Here is a 24,120-nt window from a genome sequence, read left to right on the forward strand (position 1 = left end):
GTCTAAGGGAGCACGAGGACTGGAGTGAAGCGGCGGCCATCTTGCAAGCAGGCGCTCTGATAGCACAGAGCGGCGCCGGCCTCTCATCAGTGCCGGAGTCTCCCTGGCGCTCAGGGGGATCTCCAGTGTGCGGCAGGCTTCGGTGTATCAGACGGAGAGGACTACAAGGCGGTGCTGGCAGCGGAGGTGACTCACCCATAAGCGCGCTCTCTGACAGTGGAGACGCGGCACAGAAGCTCATATCTGCAGCGCTATTGGGAAGGTGGCCCCCCTCCTATAAGCCTCTTCTGTCGGCGCTGTGGGTTCCTCCCCCTCTCTCCAGACATATTGGACATACCCAGCGTCTTTAAGACTGCCTAACAACAACAACCTCACACATATACAGCTCCCTGCGGGCCCTGCTATCTATATCTCTGTAATAAGACTTTGGCACCACTCCATAATATAAATCGGGCCGTTTTCCTGCCCCTCTCATCCTTGTCAATTATGCAGCACGCCAAAGGGTCAGGAGCGGCTGACAAACTTAAAAAATTCGCCAGAGAGGACCCCTCGGAGGGCGTGCGGACCCTTCGGGGTAGTTCCTCACAGATACAACGTAAAGGCCATCCCTCTGATAGTAATGAGGAGGGGGAACAGGATGAGTTAACCCTTAAACAAGCCTATGAACAGCTCATGCAGGCCATCTCCCTAACTAGGTCCTCTCTCACTGAAAAAATAGAGGATGTGCACATCGAGGTGGGTCGTCTTAGACAAGATATGCAAACTATGGGAGGACGCATCACAGAGGTGGAAACGAGAGTGTCACAAATAGAAGATACCATCGTGCCTATGGAAACTAAATTGACAAAAGTGTCTGGCTCAATAAATGCTTGGAAACAGAAGGCAGATGATTTAGAAAACAGACTGCGTCGGAATAACATCCGAATTATCGGTTTACCGGAACGATCAGAGGGTCAGCAACCGGAGGAATTTCTGGAAGATTGGCTTAAAACTTCCCTGGGAGGCGAATTCTCCTCAACATTTGCTGTGGAGAGAGCCCATAGAGTCCCCACAAGGCCCCTCCCTCCCGGAGCTCCCCCGAGACACTTCTTGGTGCGTCTTCTCAACTGCAAAGACAGGGACACCATCCTACGACTGGCACGGCAAAAAAGCCCCATCAAATTTCACAACACCACGATATCGATTTTCCAGATTTTTCAATGGAGCTCCAGAAACAACGAGCACGGTTCATGGAGATTAAGAAACAACTGAGAGATCAAAATGTCATATACTCCATGATCTATCCGGCTCGCCTGCGAGTTGTTCACGAGGGCTCATCTATATTTTTCACTGATCCGGAGGAGGCGGCTGAGTGGCTACGGGTCCACAAAATCCCCAATGCAAAGAAACCCTAATATATCTGTACAGATAATCGCATAATAGAGCTCTTTATGTGGATGTCAACCTAACAACATACCGGACACTGAGTCTAGCGAGGGTATCCCCAATTTTATTTACCAATGGGAATACTGGACTATACTCCTACACTGTTTGGTTTTTGCTCTGTTCCTTTTTCCATGTTTTCTATGTTTGTTTATTTTGTTCTATAGATAGAAATCGCCGCCAATGGTCCTCTTACCCTCCACATATGGTTCCTAGGCCTTGCCCGGATAGCGGTTCCTCTCCTGTGTTTTATTATGTCTTGATGAGTGAGTATGGGGTCTGAAATGATATGCATGGCCTGGAATGTGCGTGGTATTAAGTCTCCCCGAAAAAAGATCAAAGTATTTTTGCTGATCAAACGCTACCACCCCCACACACTGGCGCTGGTGGAGACACACTTGACAAGAGACACGGCTCGGTGTATACAAAAACCATGGGTACAATGGTCTATACATGCGTTTCACACTAGTTATTCCAGGGGGGTTTCATTACTAATCCATAGAGACATCAGGTGGGAGGTGAAAGAGGCCAGGAGAGACTCTGAAGGTCGGTTCGTCTTTGTTCACGCATCAATAAACTCTCGAGAATATGTCATATTATGTATTTATAACCTTCCACCAGCTAATATATCCATTCTTAAAAAGGCAATGAGTTTTGCCTTAGGCTTCCCAGAAGCAAATGTCATATGTATGGGAGATTTCAATCTAGTTATGGATGGACACTTAGATTGATTGAGATTGGGTGAGGAGCTGGTTGGGGAGTCATCCTTTCAGGCCCCATCCCAATTGGCTCTGTTTATGGAGGGGAGTGGATGGTTAGACTTGTGGAGAATGCATCACCCTGGGGTAAAGGGTTACACTTGTCACTCATCTACCAGACGTACTCTTTCCTGCCTGGATTACATATTTGGATCAGGGGAGTTGGCAACATGGGTAGACAGTATTGAGCATGGTAATAGGGGAATATCTGACCACAGCCCTGTGACGGGGTGTACGGCAGAGCAAGAAGGGACAACAGGCCAAGGGATGATTCCACAGATTTATTATCCAGAACGCTGGAACAACACAAGCAGGTAGATCTACAGAGTCCACAATTAGTCCACCGGAACCGGTTCAGGGGCACTTCCCGATAATCCTTGTGCCAGCTAACAAAGCAATAGTCCACACGAGTCCAAGGGATCCCAAAACAATCCCACGAACGACGAGATATGTCCTCAGCTCAAGTCTCGCCCCGTTCGCTTCCGCAGTCACAGATGGACATGGGGTCTTGCCTCAGCTAAGAATCCCCACTCCTCCTTCAAGGATCAACTCTCATCTGATCTCAAAAATAAGAATGGCTTGTCTGAGCTCCTGGAATCCGCCCATGAAGGGGGTAGGGGTCACACCTTCTATTCAATGGTTGGGTCCATCAGAAGATTCTATTCTGGTCGGCTCCACTTAGTCTACGTAGTATGTACATTTGACTAGCCACCTGCTGTGAGGAAGAATGGCTATTCCTTCACTAGTTGACAAAGCTTAATTACATTAAAGCTTCAGGCTGCAAGTATTGGGGGAAGGAGACATTGTTACAGGTGACTCCCAGCACAAGAAAATACATAAATTACAGCCAACAGAAACCAGAGAACAGTTACATACATCAAATGGCACATTATTCAAATACAGGACAGGGCAAAAGTACATATCATGACAATCCCTTCCCCTCCCAATTTGTGTACGTACTAGGGACCTCTACAGGTTGCTGGATAAGTACACACAGGCAGAGCGTAACTTACATGTGGCTTCATGCAGCCACGAATTGGCATCGTAGCTCTCCCACATCATTGCCCAGGAGAACATCTGCAGGCAGACCACCCATCACCCCAACCACACATCGCCTGACCCCAAAACCAAAGTTCAGATCCACAGTGGCTGTGGGAATAGTCCTCCATTGTCCACCAGCCAGTTCAATGACAATCCCAGGTCCTCTATGGATTGCCTTAGGCTGAACCACTCGGGGATCAGCCAGTGTGAGGAAAGCCCCTGAGTCACAAAATCCAATAAGTTTCTGTCCATCCAGCACGACCTCCTGCAAGTGCTTACCTCGATGAGCAGAAGTCGTTATAGCTGCGGGTCGCACACCATAAACTACTAGTGGTGCAACATGGGTGGGTGAGGCACTAGGCCGGTCCTCACGTAGTGGTGACACGTCTTCCTCCATGGCACTTGGCTGTACATAATTAATAATACGACTGGGTACAGGATCAATCCTCATTTGAACAGCTGGGCAGGAGGCCTGCAGATGCCCCGGCTGCCCACATCGATAGCATCTGTGCTGGGTCTCACTCCATCCAAGGCGTCCTCTTGGGCGAGGGGTAAGGGAACCTGGAGGCCGGCTCCCACCTGAAGGTGCTGGAGAGGTTTGAGGATGACTCCTCCATGAGCTGGCTGGGCATGAGGCCTGCAGATGCCCCGGATGCCCACAACCATAACACCTGCGCTCTGCTACTTCCTCTCCTCGTCGTATTCCAGAAAATGCAGTAGAAGCAACTGGAGGCACATTTACATGGGTATCAGCATGAGGTGGTGGCTTAGAGGAACGGGGAACAATGGGGACAGAAGAACTGGTGGCCACCGATGTTGTGGAGCTGGTAGGCCTCTCTCCATCCTCCAACAGAACCCTCCACTGAGGCTTAATGGTGAGAGCCTCATCAGCGAGAGATGCAGCTTCTTCCACTGTGGCTGGTCTCCTCTCACGCACCCATTCCCGGATCTCAGCAGGGCACTTGAAGTAAAACTGCTCTTTTAGGATAACCTGGAGGAAGGTCTCCCAGGTTAAGGCCTCCTCTGCCTCCAGCCAGCGATGACATATTTGTTTGAGTCTATGAGCATATATCTTAAAAGACACTTCCCCATCACAGGCTAAAGTACGGAACTGAGTCCTGTAAGTGTCTGGCATCACAGCATAATGTTCTAGAATAGTCTGTTTAATCTCCGCATACTCACGGTTCCCCCGAGGGTCCATAGCTCTATAGGCTTCGGCAGCTCCACCCTCTAAGAGTAAGAGCCCCACAAGATGTCTGACTCGCTCCCTTTCCGGGACTTCCATTAATCGACACTGATGCTCAAAGTCCTGGAAGAAGCCCTCAATGTCGCCTGCAGCCTCATTAAACGGCTTGAAGTCTTTGCGGGACACTCTGGGGAGTTCCCTCATGGTGGCTGCCTCTCCAGCAATGCCATCTCCTGAGCTCTGTGAATGGCTTCTCTCTCCCTCTCCTGAGCTCTGTGAATGGCCTCTCTCTTATCGTCTATGGTGGCCTCCTCTCCCAGCAATGCCAACTCCTCCTCGTACCACACAACCCACTGACTTTTTTGGGTATTTACCTCTGGCTGCAGTCTTTCCTCCATTTGCTGTAAGGATCCTTCCTCAGCGTCATCTTACAGGCGAACTGCTTCCAAAGCCTCAATTTGCTGCTCCTTGGAGAGTCCTTTAAAACGGACTCCTACTTCACGGGCCTTTGATTGTAGGCTCCCCAAAGTCCAGTTCTTGTACTCTGCGGTGCTGGTTCCCGATGTTGGGCCATTGTCCTCCATTCCTTCTGCTCTGATCCCGCTGCTTGCCACCAGTTTGTGACGGGGTGTACGGCAGAGCAAGAAGGGACAACAGGCCAAGGGATGATTCCACAGATTTATTATCCAGAACGCTGGAACAACAGGTAGATCTACAGAGTCCACAATTAGTCCACCGGAACCGGTTCGGGGGCACTTCCCGATAATCCTTGTGCCAGCTAACAAAACAATAGTCCACACGAGTCCAAGGGATCCCAAAACAATTCCACGAACGACGAGATATGTCCTCAGCTCAAGTCTCGCCCCGTTCGCTTCCGCAGTCACAGATGGACATGGGGTCTTGCCTCAGCTAAGAATCCCCACTCCTCCTTCAAGGATCAACTCTCATCTGATCTCAAAAATAAGAATGGCTTGTCTGAGCTCCTGGAATCCGCCCATGAAGGGGGTAGGGGTCACACCTTCTATTCAATGGTTGGGTCCATCAGAAGATTCTATTCTGGTCGGCTCCGCTTAGTCTACGTAGTATGTACATTTGACTAGCCACCTGCTGTGAGGAAGAATGGCTATTCCTTCACTAGTTGACAAAGCTTAATTACATTAAAGCTTAGGGCTGCAAGTATTGGGGGAAGGAGACATTGTTACAGGTGACTCCCAGCACAAGAAAATACATAAATTACAGCCAACAGAAACCAGAGAACAGTTACATACATCAAATGGCACATTATTCAAATACAGGACAGGGCAAAAGTACATATCATGACAAGCCCGATCATTCTCAAACTCAAATATGGGCAATCCAGAGAAAGTATAGCCTGGAAACTGAACCCATTGTGGCTTAAACTAATTGACTCGAGTGATAGAACTGTAGGCCAACTGAAATGCTTCATTTCATCTCATTTTGGACCCCAAAACACCAATATATTTTGGGATGCCCTTAAGGCATATTTAAGAGGGTGTCTATCTTCTACAATATCATACATAAAAAGGGCGACCTCGAGAGAGGACGACGAGATGGAACAACGGTTGAAAGAGTCGGAGTCTGTATTTGTATCTAATCCAACTAACAGCAATAGACTTCCCAGAGATTATATGACCAACACATAGATACGAAATCTAAACGTAAACTATTTTTTACTCGCCAATCCTACTTTGAGATGGGAAACCAAGCTAGCAAATTTTTAGCTTTCTTGGTACGACAACATAACATGTCCAACACTATATTGCAAATTCGAACACCAGACGGTTCACTAGTATCCTCAACTGAGGAAATACTTCACTGTTTTCATGACTATTACGAGTCATTATATACATCTAAATGTGGCTTTGATGTTTTGGGAAACCTAGATTATTTATCAGACGTGACATTCCCTGTATTAGACCCAGCTCAGCGTGCCTTTATGGACGCTGAGTTCACCTTGGAGGAAGTTGAGCAAGCCTTGACGGATATGGCCTCTGGGAAGGCTCCTGGTCCAGACAGATTTCCTGTTGAATTATATAGGAAATACCATGATATTTTAGTGCCACTCCTGTTGAGGGTATTCCAGGGGATGCAGGGAGGGGGCTCTATGCCGGACACATTTTACGAGGCGAATATCATTATACTCAAAAAGGAGGGGAAGGACCCACTGGATTGTGGACCTTATCGGCCTATATCACTAGTCAATGTAGATTATAAGATCTTCACCAAAATCCTGGCTACCAGGCTGAACTCGATTATACTAAATCTCATACACCCAGACCAAACAGGCTTCATGCCGGGTAAAAATACCTCTATTAATATTAGACGAGTCCAATCAGTAGTCCAATACAGCTCACTGGTACCAGATAACTCTTGGGCACTGGCATCGTTGGATGCGGCCAAGGCCTTTGATTCTCTTGAATGGCCCTTTTTATTAGCATGTTTGAAAAAATACGGCTTTGGTGACAATTTCCTTAAATGGGTGGGACTGCTATATATGAAACCTAGAGCCCGCATCATTATAAATGGTTCCATCTCTAAACCCTTCTCTTTGTACAGAGGGACACGCCAGGGATGCCCCCTTTCCCCGGCCCTTTTCGCCCTGGCGTTGGAAGCGTTGGCGATACGAATAAGGTCCTCTTCTGCTATTAATGGTATACAAATAGCTGGTCGTGTAGACACCATTGGCCTATATGCTGATGACATGGTAATATTCATGGATCAGGTGGAGGAAACATTGCCGCGGGTAATAGCCACCATAGATAACTTTAGTAGATATTCAGGTTTATATATAAACTGGGACAAATCTGCGTTGATGCCCCTCTCTCACTCTCCAACAGCTGGTCTTGAAACTTTATTCCCCCTTCCTGTTGTGTACAGTTTTAAATATCTAGGGGTATACATATCTCAGTATAGTAGATCTGATTTGCAACTCAATATATTCCCACTGTTAGAATTAGTTAAATTTAAATTTGCGACCATCCTTTATCCGTGGCTGGTCGTATTACCGTATTTTCCGGCATATAAGACGACTGGGCGTATAAGACGACCCCCCAACTTTTCCAGTTAAAATATAAAATCTTCTTAAAAGTCGGGGGTCTTCTTATACGCCGTATGTCATCTTATAGGGCCGGTGAATATGTGCCTTTTGGCATGGGGAGTGGTCCCAATGACGAAGAGAGGGGGCGTCTCACAGTAAAGTGTGAGTGGAGTATATCCCCCTATTACCTCATTGTGGCAGCGTGGGGGTCTCAGTGCTGGGGAGCGGCGGCTCCTCATTGCGGCAGCATAGGGTTTCTGTGCTGTCCTATTCGTGCCGTGGGTGCTGTGGGGCGGCGGCGCATCTTCTTGCAGCGTCGGGGCTCCTCCGGCATCTCCTCAAAGCCCGGAGGCCCCGCCGGCAGCTCCATTGCTGCGATGCGGTGGCCTCCGGGAAAATGGCCGCTGCTCAGATTCAGATCTCGTCTCTCGAGATCTTGGGACGAGATCTGAATCTGAGCATGCGCCGCCCCCAGCGGCCATTTTCCCAGAGGCCACCGCATCGCAGCAATGGAGATGCCGGTGCCTCCGGGCCTGGAGGAGATGCCGGAGGAGCCCCGACGCTGCAAGAAGATGCGCCGCCGCCCCACAGCACCCACGGCACGAAGATGCGCTGCCGCCCCACAGCACAGAGCACCCACGGCACGAAGAGGAGCTGCCGCTCCCAGTACAGAGACCCCCACGCTGCCGCAATGAGGTAATGGGGGTACTCCACTCACACTTTACTGTGAGACGCCCCCTCTCTTAGTCATCGGGACCACTCCCCCCCCACCCACCATATGCACATTTATCTGTACCCGGCGTATAAGACGACCCCTGACTTTTAAGACGATTTTGAGGGGTTAAAAAGTCGTCTTATAATACGGTAATTTAATTAAAATTATCTTACTTCCCAAACTCAGTTACTGCCTCCAGCACAGTGCTATGCCAATACCTAAGTCCTTTTTCGCAACACTGAATTCTCAACTTACCACTTTCATATGGGGGAAATCTAGGCCCAAACTTAAATTATCTACACTTCAGAGGCCAAAACAGGGGGGAGGAGCGGCACTCCCGGATTTTTATTTATACTACCTGGCTGGCCAGGCAAAAGCTCTTAATAAATGGATGCCCAATAATCACCTCCCCAACTCGGAAAATCATTTAATTCACTCGGCTCAAATTGATTGCCCACTAAACTTTTTGGAGGCGGAGAAAATTAGTGTTCCCGACTGCTACCCCTGCTCCGTCTGGCACGTTTAGTCTGGAGACAAATCAAAAAAACTACGGGATATATAGATATTATAGCGGAGATGCCCCTATGGAACAATAGTTATTTCTCCACTCTATTGAATCACCCATCTGCAGATTTCTGGATAGGGCATGGGGTTTCCTCAATATGGGATTTGTATGATGGAGGGGTCTTTGCGTCTTTTGAACAATTGCAAAATAAATATGATATACCGAGATCCCAATTTTTTCGTTACTTACAGCTAAGATCAGCCGTTCAAACATATATGAGACATGTGGATACAGGTCGTGCTATATCTTCTTTACCCTTGATAGGAATCCTTAAATCGCAAGGCCCCCAGGGTCTTATCTCCTCCTTATACACCTATATGCTATCTTCGGGAGCCGCAGCTACCGTCAAATCTATTAGAGAGAAATGGGGGTAATTGCTTTCTAATATGCAGGGGGAGGAATGGGAAGATATCCTTGAATTTCTGATTAAAGTATCCCCATCAGTTAATAACAGGATGACCCAGTTGTATATAATACATCAATCATACCTAACCCCAATACGTCTTTTTAAAATGGGTCGGTTCCAAACGTCAGAATGTATGCGGTGTCACTCGTCAGATGCAGACTTTATACATATGGTATGGAGGTGTCCTATTATTCTTTACTACTGGAAAGAGGTGACATTACTACTAACATCAGTGCTGCTGATTCCTGTTCCCCTTGACCCACTAGTTTGTATATTTGGAGTGTGGGAGGAAGAGACTTGGGATCACTACATCAGTATCTTCTTGCGGGAGGCGCTTTTTATGGCGCGTAAGGTACTAGCGTTGAGATGGATGGGAAACTCCTGTCCATCAAGAAGAGCATGGATTGACCTAGTTAATTCCGTCATTCCGTATGAACGTACGCTATATCAGAATAGAGGCTGTCCGGGAAAATTTGACAAAATCTGGGGCCGTTGGAACTCTTCTCATCTTACCCTTTAGATATGTTATGATGGTTTCTTCTTTGGGGGTGGCCAGGGACATCGCATGGAGGGACAGGTACGAGGTTACACGGCGAAGTATTTAGCAATTAGAGTAGGTATAGGCTCAATTTAAGAGTTTTAGTTTTTTTTCAGGTTTTTTCTCACCTATGTAATACATATGTTACAATAAACTCATCACTCATAACAAATACAAGATAATACTGGTTGTGGGTAGAAAATACAAATACCTTTTATTACATGTTTAATGTGTATACTTTATATGCTATGTTTCATAACTCGAATGTAACGCAACTGATTTTGTTACTAATAAACGAATTTAAAAAAAATGCTTCAACTAAATCCACCAAAAAAAAGTCCTCACATCTGTCACCTGTCAATGGAAATATAGGGGGCTTCCACGCTATTGGTAGCACAAAGGCTTTGGAAAACTTAAATGACTCCTCGCCCCCTCCCCCCCCAAAAAAAATTCAGCAAATTCTGTGCTCCCAAATCCAAATCCCCCTCCATTCTGAGCCCCGCAGTGTGCCTAAGCCACATTTAGTGTCCACATGTTTGGCGATAAGCAACCGCCTAATTTATGGTGCGTGTCTCCAAAAGCATGAGCTGGTCATAATGTACTGGTCACTACAATATACTGATCACTAAAATGGCAGTTTGCAATTCTTCACTCAGCAACATACACTCCTGCTTGTCACTGCCTGTCACTACACCTGTAAATAAAATCACAAAGGGGTATAATTTCCAAAATGGGGTCAATTGATGGGGGATTCTGCTCTCCTAGCACTTATGGGCTTTGTATATGGAGTCTGCAAACTATTCTAGGAAAACATGCGCTCCAGGAGGCAAATAGCGCTTCATCCGTCCATCCCAAGTCTTGCCATGTGGCTAAGCAGTACTGTACATCCATGTATAGGGTTTTCTACATTCAGCAGAAACTGTGGGACCAATTTTGGTGCCATTTTTACCCATTTCCCCATGTGAAAATGTAAAATCTGGAGCCAGAACAAAATTTTGGTGGTAAAAACGTAATAATTTTTTTCTTCACTGCCTGATAATATAAAATTCTGTGACCCACCTGTGGTGTCAGTATGATCACTGCACCCCTAGATGAATTAATTGAGAGCTGTAGTTTTTAAAATGGTGTCTCTTATAGGGGGTTCTGCTCTTCTGTTACCTCAGGGGATCTGCTAATGCGCAAAAATTTAATTTATTGTTTTTTTACCACTCAATTGTGTGAAATTCTGACAGTCACATGTGGTGTCTATATGATCACTGCACTCGATTCACTAGATGAATTCATTAGGGGGGGTGAGGTTTGTAAAATGAGTTCACATATAGGGGGTTTCGGTTGCCCAGGCACCTCAGGGGCTCTGCCAATGTGACATGGCACCCTCAAACCAGTCCAGCAAAATCTGAACTCCAATATGGCCCTTCTTCCCTTCTGAATGTTGCACTGTGCCTCAAAAGTAGTTTTTGATCACATATGGGGCATCCATGTATTCAGGAGATATTACAAAAAAAATTTATATTACATTTTCTACTGATACCCTTGTGAAAATTTATTTTCACGGCTCAATGTTATAAAACTTGTGTGAAGCACCTGGGGGTTCACGGTGCTCAGCACAGATCTAGTTTTCTGGGGGGTCTAGTTTCCAAAATTATGTCACTTGTGGTGGGTTTCCACCAGGGCCGGCTCCAGGTTTTTGAGGGCCCCGGGCGAAAGAGTCTCAGTGGGCCCCCTCTTTAACACATACCACGATTCATGATCGCATATAAACACAGCCATGTAGTATATAACACTGCCCACGTAGTATATAACACTGCCCACGTAGTATATAAAACAGCCCATGTAGTATATAGCAGCCCACCCCACGTAGTATATAGCAGCCCATGTAGTATATAGCAGCCAACGTAGTATATAGCAGCCCAGCCCACCTAGTATATAGCAGCCAACGTAGTATATAGCACAGCCCACGTAGTATATAGCAGCGCAGCCCATGTAGTATATAGCAGCCAACGTAGTATATAGCACAGCCCACGTAGTATATAGCAGCCCAGCTCACGTAGTATATAGCAGCCCAGCCCACGTAGTATATAGCAGCCCAGCCCACGTAGTATATAGCAGCCCAGCCCACGTAGTATATAGCAGCCCAGCCCACGTAGTATATAGCAGCCCAGCCCACGTAGTATATAGCAGCCCAGCACACGTAGTATATAGCAGCCCAGCCCACGTAGTATATAGCAGCCCAGCACACGTAGTATATAGCAGCCCAGCCCACGTAGTATATAGCAGCCCAGCACACGTAGTATATAGCAGCCCAGCCCACGTAGTATATAGCAGCCCAGCACACGTAGTATATAGCAGCGTAGCCCACGTAGTATATAGCAGCCCAGCCCACGTAGTATATAGCAGCCCAGCCCACGTAGTATATAGCAGCCCAGCCCACGTAGTATATAGCAGCCCAGCCCACGTAGTATATAGCAGCGCAGCCCACGTAGTATATAGCAGCCCAGCCCACGTAGTATATAGCAGCCCAGCCCACGTAGTATATAGCAGCGCAGCCCACGTAGTATATAGCAGCCCAGCCCACGTAGTATATAGCAGCCCAGCACACGTAGTATATAGCAGCCCAGCCCACATAGTATATAGCAGCCCAGCCCACGTAGTATATAGCAGCGCAGCCCACGTAGTATATAGCAGCGCAGCCCACGTAGTATATAGCAGCCCAGCCCACGTAGTATATAGCAGCCCAGCCCACGTAGTATATAGCAGCCCAGCCCACGTAGTATATAGCAGCCCAGCCCACGTAGTATATAGCAGCGCAGCACACGTAGTATATAGCAGCCCAGCCCACGTAGTATATAGCAGCCCAGCCCACGTAGTATATAGCAGCCCAGCCCACGTAGTATATAGCAGCCCAGCCCACGTAGTATATAGCAGCACACGTAGTATATAGCAGCCCAGCCCACGTAGTATATAGCAGCACACGTAGTATATAGCAGCGCAGCCCATGTAGTATATAGCAGCCCACGTAGTATATAGCAGCGCAGCCCACGTAGTATATAGCAGCCCAGCCCACGTAGTATATAGCAGCCCAGCCCACGTAGTATATAGCAGCCCAGCACACGTAGTATATAGCAGCCCAGCCCACGTAGTATATAGCAGCCCAGCACACGTAGTATATAGCAGCCCAGCCCACGTAGTATATAGCAGCGCAGCACACGTAGTATATAGCAGCCCAGCCCACGTAGTATATAGCAGCACACGTAGTATATAGCAGCCCAGCCCACGTAGTATATAGCAGCCCAGCACACGTAGTATATAGCAGCCCAGCCCACGTAGTATATAGCAGCCCAGCCAACGTAGTATATAGCAGCCCAGCCCACGTAGTATATAGCAGCTCACGTAGTATATAGCAGCCCAGCCCACGTAGTATATAGCAGCCCAGCCCACGTAGTATATAGCAGCCCAGCCCACGTAGTATATAGCAGCCCAGCCCACGTAGTATATAGCAGCCCAGCCCACGTAGTATATAGCAGCACACGTAGTATATAGCAGCCCAGCCCACGTAGTATATAGCAGCACACGTAGTATATAGCAGCGCAGCCCACGTAGTATATAGCAGCACACGTAGTATATAGCAGCCCAGCCCACGTAGTATATAGCAGCCCAGCCCACGTAGTATATAGCAGCCCAGCCCACGTAGTATATAGCAGCCCAGCCCATGTAGTATATAGCAGCCCACGTAGTATATAGCAGCCCAGCACACATAGTATATAGCAGCCCAGCCCACGTAGTATATAGCAGCGCAGCACACGTAGTATATAGCAGCCCAGCCCACGTAGTATATAGCAGCTCAGCACACGTAGTATATAGCAGCCCAGCCCACGTAGTATATAGCAGCCCAGCCCATGTAGTATATAGCAGCCCACGTAGTATATAGCAGCCCAGCACACATAGTATATAGCAGCCCAGCCCACGTAGTATATAGCAGCGCAGCACACGTAGTATATAGCAGCCCAGCCCACGTAGTATATAGCAGCTCAGCACACGTAGTATATAGCAGCCCAGCCCACGTAGTATATAGCAGCCCAGCCCACGTAGTATATAGCAGCACACGTAGTATATAGCAGCCCAGCCCACGTAGTATATAGCAGCCCAGCCCACGTAGTATATAGCAGCCCAGCCCACGTAGTATATAGCAGCCCAGCCCACGTAGTATATAGCAGCCCAGCCCACGTAGTATATAGCAGCCCAGCCCATGTAGTATATAGCAGCCCAGCCCACGTAGTATATAGCAGCCCAGCCCACGTAGTATATAGCAGCCCAGCCCATGTAGTATATAGCAGCGCAGCCCATGTAGTATATAGCAGCACACGTAGTATATAGCAGCGCAGCCCATGTAGTATATAGCAGCCCACGTAGTATATAGCAGCGCAGCCCATGTAGTATATAGCAGCCAACGTATCATATAGCAGCCCACCACGTAGTATATAATACAGCCCAACCAGTATATAAGAGCCCATACCTTGTCCTCCCAGCCAGGCTCTGCATCCCCCCGGCCCCCGCAATCCTTTGCTCCAGGTGGCAGGTGCTGCACACTTCCTGTTTGGCGACGCTCGGTTCATTTTCCAGGCACTGGACGGTCGGAAGTCACTCTGCTCTGCGTATCCATGGCGACGGATTTTGGGGGCGGCTCTCCAGCAGCTGCAAAAGTCCCAGAGCTCCGTGCTGCCTCTGCCTCCTCTCTTCTAGCGTGCACCTCAGACCGCAGATGCCTGCTCCTAACGCCGGCCCTGAATGGGCCCCCCTGTCTCGCCAGGGCCCCGGCACTTGCCTGGGTACGCCGGGTGCTGACGCCGGCCCTGGTTTCCACTGTTTAGGCACATCAGAGGCACGCCATACATGACATGGCATCTGCTAATTATTCCAGCAAATTCTGCATTTAAAAGCCAAATGACGCTCCTTCCCTTCCGAGCCCTGACAGGCCCCAAAACAGTGATTTCCCCTACATATGGAGTATCGGCGTGCTCTGGAGAAATTGCACAACACATTTTAGGGTCTAATTTTTCATATTACCCTTGTGAAAATAAAAAAAATTGGGTCTAAAGTAAAATTTTTGTGAAAAAAAGTTAAATGTTCATTTTTTTCACTCCACATTCTAAAAATTCCTGATACAGGAAAGATATATATCTTGGTACCGTGTTAGCCAGTAGATAGAAAAATATTTAGAATTGAGAGTCCTCAGTGGTTGATACCTTTTAATGGCTAACTGAAAAATTCCTGTGAAGCACCTGAAAGGTTAATAAACTTCTTGAATGTGGTACCTCGAGGGGTGCAGTTTTTAGAATGGTGTCACATTTGGGTATTTTCTGTCAAAGTCAATTCAAATGTGAGGTAGTCTCTAAAAAAATGGTTTTGTAAATTTTGTTAAAAAAATGAGAAATCACTGGTCAACATTTAACCCTTATAACTTCCTAACAAAAAAAAATTGTTTAAAAAAAGTGTACTAATGTAAAGTAGACATGTGGGAAATGTTATTTATTAACTATTTTGTGTGACATAACTCTCTGATTTAAGGGCATAAAAATTAAAAGTTTGAAAAGTGCAAAATTTTCAAACTTTGTGCCAAATTTCAATTTTTTTCACAAATAAACACAAGTCTTATCGAAGAAATGTTACCACTATCATGAAGAACAATATATAAAAATCTCAGAATCACCGGGATCCGTTGAAGCGTTCCAGAGTTATTACCAGATAAAGTGACAGTGGTCAGATTTGTAAGATTTGTCAGGAAGGTGAAAACAGGGTTGGGGGTGAATGGGTTAATAACTATTTTCCCATTCATCTGAATGTGCAAAAACTACTGAAAAAAAGGCTGAAAGAATTGATATGTTGTATTTTGGCAAAATTGAAGCAAAACTACAAATATGCTTGAGAAAAAAAGAGAACAGTGTGTGCATGAGATTTCATGAATCTCATTGATTTTGCTGGCACTGTAAAACACTGCAAATAAGCCACTAAAAAACGCCATGTGTGAACATACTCTAAGATGCTGCGTTTTTTTTGCAAATTGAAAATATGCCAAAAACTCATTATGGGGACTTAGGCCTTGTGCACATATTGAGTATTTGCTGAGTTTTTACATCAGTATATGTAAGCCAAAACCAGGAGTGGGACAATCAGAGGAAAAGTCTAAGGGCTCCTTTTCACTTGCGAGCTAAACGTCCATGTCTCGCATGTGAAAACCAAGCTGTGGCGCCGGCACTTAGGAGCGGAGCGTGCGGCGGCATGTATTGCTATGCAGCCGCACTCTCCGCTCGCAACGGATCCCAGTGATTCTGACATTGTTTTCTCATGACATATTTGTACTTCATGATAGTGGTAAAATATCTTTGATATTACCTGTGTTTATGTGTGAAAAAAACGGAAATTTGGCGAAAATTTTGTAATTTTCCAAATTTGAATTTTTATGCCGTTAAATCACAGAGATATGTCACACAAAATACTTAATAAGTAACATTTCCCACATGTCTACTTTACATCACCACAATTTTGGAGCCAAAATATTTTTTTGTTAGGGAGTTATAAGGGTTAAAAGTTGAGCAATTTCTCATTTTTACAACACCATTTTTTTTAGGGACCACATCACATTTTAAGTCATTTTGAGGGGTCTATACGATAGAAAATAACCAAGTGTGACACCATTCTAAAAACTGCACCCCTCAAGGTGCCCAAAACCACATTCAAGAAGTTTATTAACCCTTCAGGTGTTTCACAGGAATTTTTGGAATGTTTAAAAAAAATGAACATTTAACTTTTTTTCACAAAAAATGTACGTCAGCTCCAATTTGTTTTATTTTACCAAGGGTAACAGGAGAAATTGGACCCCAAAAGTTGTTGTACTATTTGTTCGGAGTATGCTGATACCCCATATGTGAGGGTAAACCACTGTTTGGGCGCATGGCAAAGCTCAGAAGGGAAGGAGTGCCATTTGACTTTTTCAATGCAAAATTGACTGGAATTGAGATGGGACACCATGCTGCGTTTGGAGAGCCCTTGATGTGCCTAAACAGTGGAAATCCCCAATTCTAACTAAAACCCTAACCCAAACACACCCCTAACTCTAATCCCAAACACACCCCTAACCCCAACCACACCCCTAACCCCAACACACCCCTAACCCTAATCCCAACCCTAACCACACCCCTAACCCCAACCATAACCCTAACCACACCCCTAACCCTAATCCCAACCGTAAATGTAATCCAAACCCTAACCCTAGCCCCAACCTAACTCCAACCCCAACACTAGTCCTAACCCTAACCCTAACCCTAGCCCTAATGGGAAAATGGAAATACTTTTTTTTTTTTTTTCCCTAAGAACAGGATGAAGGGGGGTTTGATTTACTATTTATAGCGGGTTTTCTAGCGGATTTTTATGATTGGCAGCCGTCACACACTAAAAGACGCTTTTCATTGCAAAAAATATTTTTTGCGTTACCACATTTTGAGAGCTAAAATTTTTCCATATTTTTGTCCACAGAGTCATGTGAGGTCTTTTTGCGGGACGAGTTGACATTTTTACTGGTAACATTTTCGGGCGCGTGACATTTTTTGATCGCTTTTTATTCCGATTTTTGTGAGGCAGAATGACCAAAAAACAGCTATTCATGAATTTCTTTTTATACCGTTCCGCGTTTGGTAAAATGGATAAAGCAGTTTTATTCTTCGGGTCAGTACCTTTACAGCGATACCTAATTTATATAATTTTTTATGTTTTGCCGCTTTTATACGATAAAAACTATTTTATAGAAAAAATAATTATTTTTGCATCGCTTTATTCTGAGGACTATAACTTTTTTATTTTTTCGCTGATGATGCTGTATGGCGGCTCGTTTTTGCGAGAGAAGATGACGTTTTCAGCGGTACCATGGTTATTTATACCCGTCTTTTTGATCGTGTGTTATTCCACTTTTTGTTCGGCGGTATGATAATAAAGCATTGTTTTTTGCCTCGTTTTTTTTTTTTTTTTTTACGGTGTTCACTGAAGGGGTTAACTAGTGGGACAGTTTTATAAGTCGGGTCGTTACGGACGCAGCAATACTAAATATGTGTACTTTTATTGTTTTTTTTAAATTCAGATAAAGAAATGTATTTATGGGAACAATATATATATTTTTTTTTAGGAATTTAAATTTATTTTTTTTTTACACATATGAATATATATTTTTTTACACTATAACATTGCCTCGGGGGGAGGTCATCATGTTATAGTGTAAGATCGCTGATCTGACACTTTGCTGTGCACTGTGTCAGATCAGCGATCTGACGTGCACTCCTGGAGGCTTCCCGACACCTGCTCTGAGCAGGCGCTGGTAAGCCACCTCCCTCCAGGACCCGGATGCAGCCCCGTGGCCATTTTGGATCCGGGGCCTGCAGGGGGAAGAAGGTAGGAGACCCTCAGAGCAACACTATCACATCGCATTGCTCCGAGGGTCTCAGGGAAGCACGCAGGGAGCCCCCTCCCTGCGCGATGCTTCCTTATTCCGCCGGAACACTGCGATCATGTTTGATCGCAGTGTGCCGGGGGTTAATGTGCCGGGGGCGGTCCGTGACCGCTCCTGGCACATAGTGCCGGATGTCAGCTGTGATAGTCAGCTGACATCCAGCCGCGATCGGCCGCGCTCCCCCCGTGAGCGCGGATGATCGCTATGACGTACTATCCCATTGGTGGGCATACGGGCCCATCCCACCTCGACGGGATAGTGCGTCTAATGTCAGAAAGGGGTTAAAGAAAGCTGCTTTGTTTTTCAAACTTCCTCGTATTTGGCTTTGGCAAAACTTTGATATAAGTGCGGATTACTTGTGTTCCTTAATGCGTTTCAGCCTCAGAAATGCACATAAACGTGTGATTTTTTCTTGCAGATTTTCTGCATCTAATTCAAGTGTATGGGGAAAATCTGCACTTATAAGGGTATGTTTCCACGGTCAGTAAATGCTGTGCGTTTGACGCTGCATCCATCCGCAGCGTCAAACCCACAGCGGCCAGATGTGAGGCTATGTGCACACCTTACGGATTTTGTTGCAGATCTGCAGTGGTTTTGACGCTGCGTATCTGCAGCTGTTTTCCATGCGTTGTACAGTACCATGTAAACGTATGGAAACCAAAATCCACAGTGCACTTGCTGTGGAAAAAAACGCGCGGAAACGCAGCGTTGTTTTTTCCGCAGCATGTCAATTCTTTGTACGGATTCCGCAGCAGTTTACACCTGCTCCTCTGCCGCGGTTTACCTGCAGATTTACCAAAAACAGTGCGGAAAAATCTGCACACCATTCCGCAACATGTGCACATACCCTTACAGCATAATTGATGGGATTTCAAGAAATCCCATCTCCACTATGCATGCACGGACAGCTCCTGCTTCCCTGCAGAGACGGATATGCATCACGTCTTTTAAGACAGCAGCATGTCAATTTATCTTGCAGAGACGCTCCATCTCCGCAAGATAAATTTCCCGTCCAATGTTTTGGGTGCGGTGATTCCACATGGTTCTATGAACACAGGATGAATTGCGTTGAAAAAGAAGAAAATGAATTGCAGCACCCCATGTTACCGGTTGCTGCAGTGATGTTGCTTTTCCTTCAGGGAAGGTAATATCATACTCAGAGGCAAGGGAGTTCTCTTCACCAGGTAAGGCACCCACATGCAACACATTCTGAATCCAGGCCAGGAGGGGGAGCTCAAGACCCGGATTCAGGGGAGCTTCCCTAGGCTTTATGTTTCCTGACCTGGAGGAGGAGTTAGATCAGTTGGAGGGAAACAGAGGAGAAGGAGGTCTGGAGCAGACGTGAGAGGCCTGGCAGCCATGAGGGAGCTGCAGCCTCTGGGAAGGAGTAACCTGTTGGGTTTCATGTGGAGCAGCCGGAAAGGAAGGAGCATAGGAGAGAGACAGAGCTCAGAGGGAAACTGTGGCAGTGCACCCTCGGAGCTGAAGTGCAGTAGCCAGGTACCGGGAGCCCGAGGCTTTCATGGACTCTACAACACGGAGCAGAACCGGAGGGCATAACACTACACGTCACCTGCCCGCATCACACCTGAGACGCAGCAGCACTGGAGGAGCCCAGGGCATCTGAGAGTCCCTGTAAAAAGGCTCAAGCTGCCCGTCCTGCAGGTACCTGTCCCAGGACAGGGGGGAAACTGGAGGACCTTGCAGGAAGCCTAAAGCAGCAGGGACCTCACTTAGAAAGGCGCAAGTAGGATAGGCTTATGGACCTCTACTGGGAAAAGAGAACTCTAATTTGCCTCTGAGTCGGCCGGACCACCATCATCTGTGCCTGGTACCCTGGACTGTGGCCTGTCACCCACAAGTAAACCAGGTAAAGACTTATCACTAGTCTCCTACATTTATTCACCGGCTTTACCATCTACGCCACACACCATAGGACCCCTGGGGACCCCGCCTCACCTGTAGGAAGTGTAACATCTGGGCTGCCGCAACATCCCCCAGGGGACCCCTTTAATGCAGCGTTGGTCCCCCTATTGACCGAACCCCACAGGTGGCGTCACGACAAACTTTGAACATTTAACCCCCCTTTAACGTTGATGCCCAGGGCCACGGACCAGGTCGCAGCCACCGTGACTTTCCCCTTTGTGACCGGACCCAGTACCGAGTACCCGGTACCGAGTACCCACCTTGTGTTCAAAAGCCGGCAGCGCTTTGGACGGAGCGGACATTTGTTGTGTCCAAAGCACTGCCAGTTCCTGACCATGGAAACATACCCTAAGGCTGGGGTCACACTTGCGAGTTCAATGCCAGAAACTCGCGCAAGTTTCTCGCTTCAATAATCGGCACTGCCGCCGGTAGTTCATCTGTATGTATTTCTATGCAGCCGCACACTCTGGTCCCGAGTGCCGGGGCAGTGCCGGGTATTGATGTGCGAGTTTCTCGCATCACACTCGCAAGTGTGACCCCGGCCTAACTCAGAGTACCTGCAAGAGAATCTGACATGTTGCGGATTTGAAACACGCACGTCAGGTCAGTTTACGCTGAGTAAAAACAGCACAGTGGGCAGGAGATTTCTATAAGGTCGCATTCCCATGTTCAGTATTTGGGGAATTTTTGTACCTCAATATTTATAAGCCAAATCCAGGAGTGGAACTGATATAAAAAAAAAACCTCCCCAAATACTCAACGAGTGCACGTGGCCTAAGACGAGAACATTTGCAGTGCTAAAAACTCGTTGTGGGCACACAACCTAAAAAGACTGAAAGAGACAAAAAATAAAGGTCTTTGAAGTTTCAACAAAATCAGCAGTTGCAAAAAAAAAAAAAAAAAAAGACACAACTGCAAATGAATTGGGGTCTCCAATTTAGATCGCTGACACCCTGCATTATTTGGGGGGGGGGGTGATCATTATGGGTGTCATCAACTCTCCCAATTCACCCAGCTTTCAATGACACATAATGACCGCATCACTAGGTACATTGAGGAAAGCTGGCTGTTCCCTCTGGATCTACGGTTATGGGTCCAGGCTCCCAATGCTGTGACATGCCCTGACTGGAAGCAGCCCCCTGAATACAAGCCGGCCACGGAGGAAGATGCTGGAGAGGAAATCTGAGCAGGAGCAGCGGCGCAGACATGGCGCTGGCCCTTTAAGAGCTGTGCAGGGAGCGGGCGCCGCCTCCAGCTCCGGGGGTGTGGAAAACAAGAAAGGGATTTGTGTGATCGTGTTATTTGTCGCCAGTGTGACAGCACTAGTGGAGCATGCTGCTGACTACAAAGCCAGGGATGTAATCCCCCTGCGCATCGTGCACCAGCAATGATCCCCATCACAGGGTAAGTGACCCTGGCACCCGGCTGTGCCCTCACTCACTGGGCAAGGCTGCTGGGGACACGCCGGGGATTGGGAGGGCTCCAGGGACAAGTGCACGTTGTAGGGCTGAGCTGCTTCTGGTCTTCCTGTGTCACTGATGGAGCATCCCCAGTGCTCTGCATCCATCATGTCCTGTGCTGCCCCTGTGCCCCCTGCACTATGGCTGGTGCAGGCAGATGTGTGCGCCCTTCTGGGGGAGGACATGCCCTGCTGCCCTGCACAGGATCATGGACAGGTGAATGTGGTGTGACAGGATCACATTCATGGCATAACAGAGAGAAATATGTGTAAGCAGCTCTGTGGGCTGGTGTGGAGTGTGTGAGGAGACGTGGGCCACCCCATGCTTTATGGATCAGCCGTGACCAGAATACGGGGCTGTGTATGGACGTAGTCCAGGACTTTTCTGGGGAGCTGGATAGACGCAATGTATGGGGGGACCCTTGTGCCTGGCGGGTGGGATATCGCTAGGACTGTGGCTTTTGTGAGGCGCCCACGCTGTTACCCTCAGGTGTTCGCACAGCGGATTTTATCAGGTGGTCAAAAAACAACGCGTTTTATAGTGGAAACTGCTTTGGAAAGTTTTTTTTATTTCTGGAAGCGTTTTTTTTTTTTTCCAGCCTCTTGACTGGATAGTTTTTTCAAGACTGGGGACGTTTTTCCATCAGGTAACGCTTCATAGTAGTGACATGCGCTTTGTTTTTTACCACAGTGTTTTTCCAGATCTAAATTAAAAAAAAAAAAAACGCTCAAAAGCCTGAACATATGAATAGCCAAGTGATTATTTCACAATAGAAATGAATAGGAAGAGTCTCTCAAGTGTGTGGTTGTTTTTTGTTTTGATTTTTAAGTGATTTTTCAGGTATTTTTTTTTAAGCGGTTCAAGATCTGAAGGCGTATTCACATGGGTTGGCAGATTTTTCATCTGGTTTTCTAGGTGGAAAATCCTCAGAGGATCATAAAACCAGCAAAGTGGCTACAAGTTGGCCAAATCTAAGCAGTTTGACGAGTGGTGAAGACTTATATATTTTGGGATGGATACGGAGAATCTGCAACAAATCTGCATGTACCTCTTCTGCAGATTCATGACAAGATCCACAGAAGATTGTGTGCCCTCCATTTATGTGACTTGTGGCTGTATAGTCTCCCCTAACCACCTCCGACGCATACAGTGGATTACTACGGGAAATTGTATGGCTGCTAACTAGTGATGAGCGAATATACTCGTTACTCGAGATTTCTCGAGCACGCTCGGGGGTCCTCCGAGTATTTTTTAGTGCTCGGAGATTTCGTTTTTCTTGCCGCAGCTGAATGATTTACATCTGTTAGCCAGCACAAGTACATGTGGGGGTTGTCTGGTTGCTAGGGAATCCCCACATGTACTTATGCTGGCTAACAGATGTAAATCATTCAGCTGCGGCAAGAAAAACTAAATCTCCGAGCACTAAAAAATACTCGGAGGACAGCTGAGCGTGCTCGGGAAATCTCGAGTAACGAGCATATTCGCTCATCACTACTGCTAACCCACTGTATTATATGTTCCATGTCACTAAAAATCATACAATCCCATCACTGGGCTGTAGGTCTCCCCTATACTACAAAATCAATAGCCGGCCCTTGTCATGGACCTGTGTGGTTACCTGGCCAGGACCCTACTTGAGAACCATAGTGCCCACACTATGAAAGGGTCACCCTGCTGTACAGTTCCTTTTTTACTTTCTGTGGCCAATGTAACCAACTTGCCCTTCTCAGATTGAGGATATAGGGCCACAATTAGTATTGTCACTTGTGTAAATTGAAAACTGTGACATTCACGAGAGCTATGTGTCATGGTCCTCAAAATGCACAAACGTCACGTACATTTTTTACACAATAAATAAATATATATATATAATATATATATATAATATATATATATATACACCCTGTAATCTCCTGCAGCTCGGGAGGCAGAATCGCACCGTGGAGAATGGATTGAATACAAAGCTGCCATCCAGCAGGCAGGGGCTGTGCTCATGCCTCCGGAGCTGCACATTTCAGTGGTCTTCTGAGTGATCGGTGAGGAACGCAGGACCACGCACTGAATTAAAGAACAAAAAAAATAAATTAAAAAAACCCTCAAGTTTAGTTACTACTAAAACCTTTTGAGAAAATGGAGAGCATTTTCCTTTACAGTGACAGATCTTCTCTAAGCCATGATGTAAGATATGTGGCACTATAGGCGATGATCTAACCGCATCCCTTCCCATATTAGAGACGCCATCGGCAGGGTGGTCCACCAAGAATACCCTAATTTGTCTATAACTATAGGGAGCGATAACCATTCTGTAGCGGACACATTGATCCACCCGATCACTGGATCGCTGACACTTGCCGCGCTCTTGATCATTCTCTTACTGTAGACACAGTGGCTACATTATAAGCGCTCCATTAAATACTACATTCACACCTATGACAGGACCCATTCACATAGCTCTTAATAGTGAGTGCTGCGAGTGCTTTTCTATAGCCGTAGCGGGGGCCATCTGGACATTTATTGCCCATTTACCTAAATAAACATGGCTATAGGCTAT

At 46.7% G+C, this 24,120-nt stretch overlaps 1 protein-coding gene across 1 annotated transcript in view; it reads left to right on the plus strand.

Annotated features, from left to right (window-relative positions):
• The first annotated feature begins 21,361 nt into the window (after positions 1-21,361).
• SH2B2 (SH2B adaptor protein 2) overlaps positions 21,362-24,120 on the plus strand; it is a 137,068-nt gene continuing 134,309 nt past the window's right edge. The window contains exon 1 of the mRNA XM_077294438.1: positions 21,362-21,513. The gene's annotated coding sequence lies outside the window, so the exon portion shown is untranslated. The remainder of the gene's footprint in view (positions 21,514-24,120) is intronic.

This window comes from Ranitomeya variabilis, chromosome 3, assembly GCF_051348905.1.
Source record: "Ranitomeya variabilis isolate aRanVar5 chromosome 3, aRanVar5.hap1, whole genome shotgun sequence".
In the NCBI taxonomy this organism is placed as follows: domain Eukaryota; kingdom Metazoa; phylum Chordata; class Amphibia; order Anura; family Dendrobatidae; genus Ranitomeya; species Ranitomeya variabilis.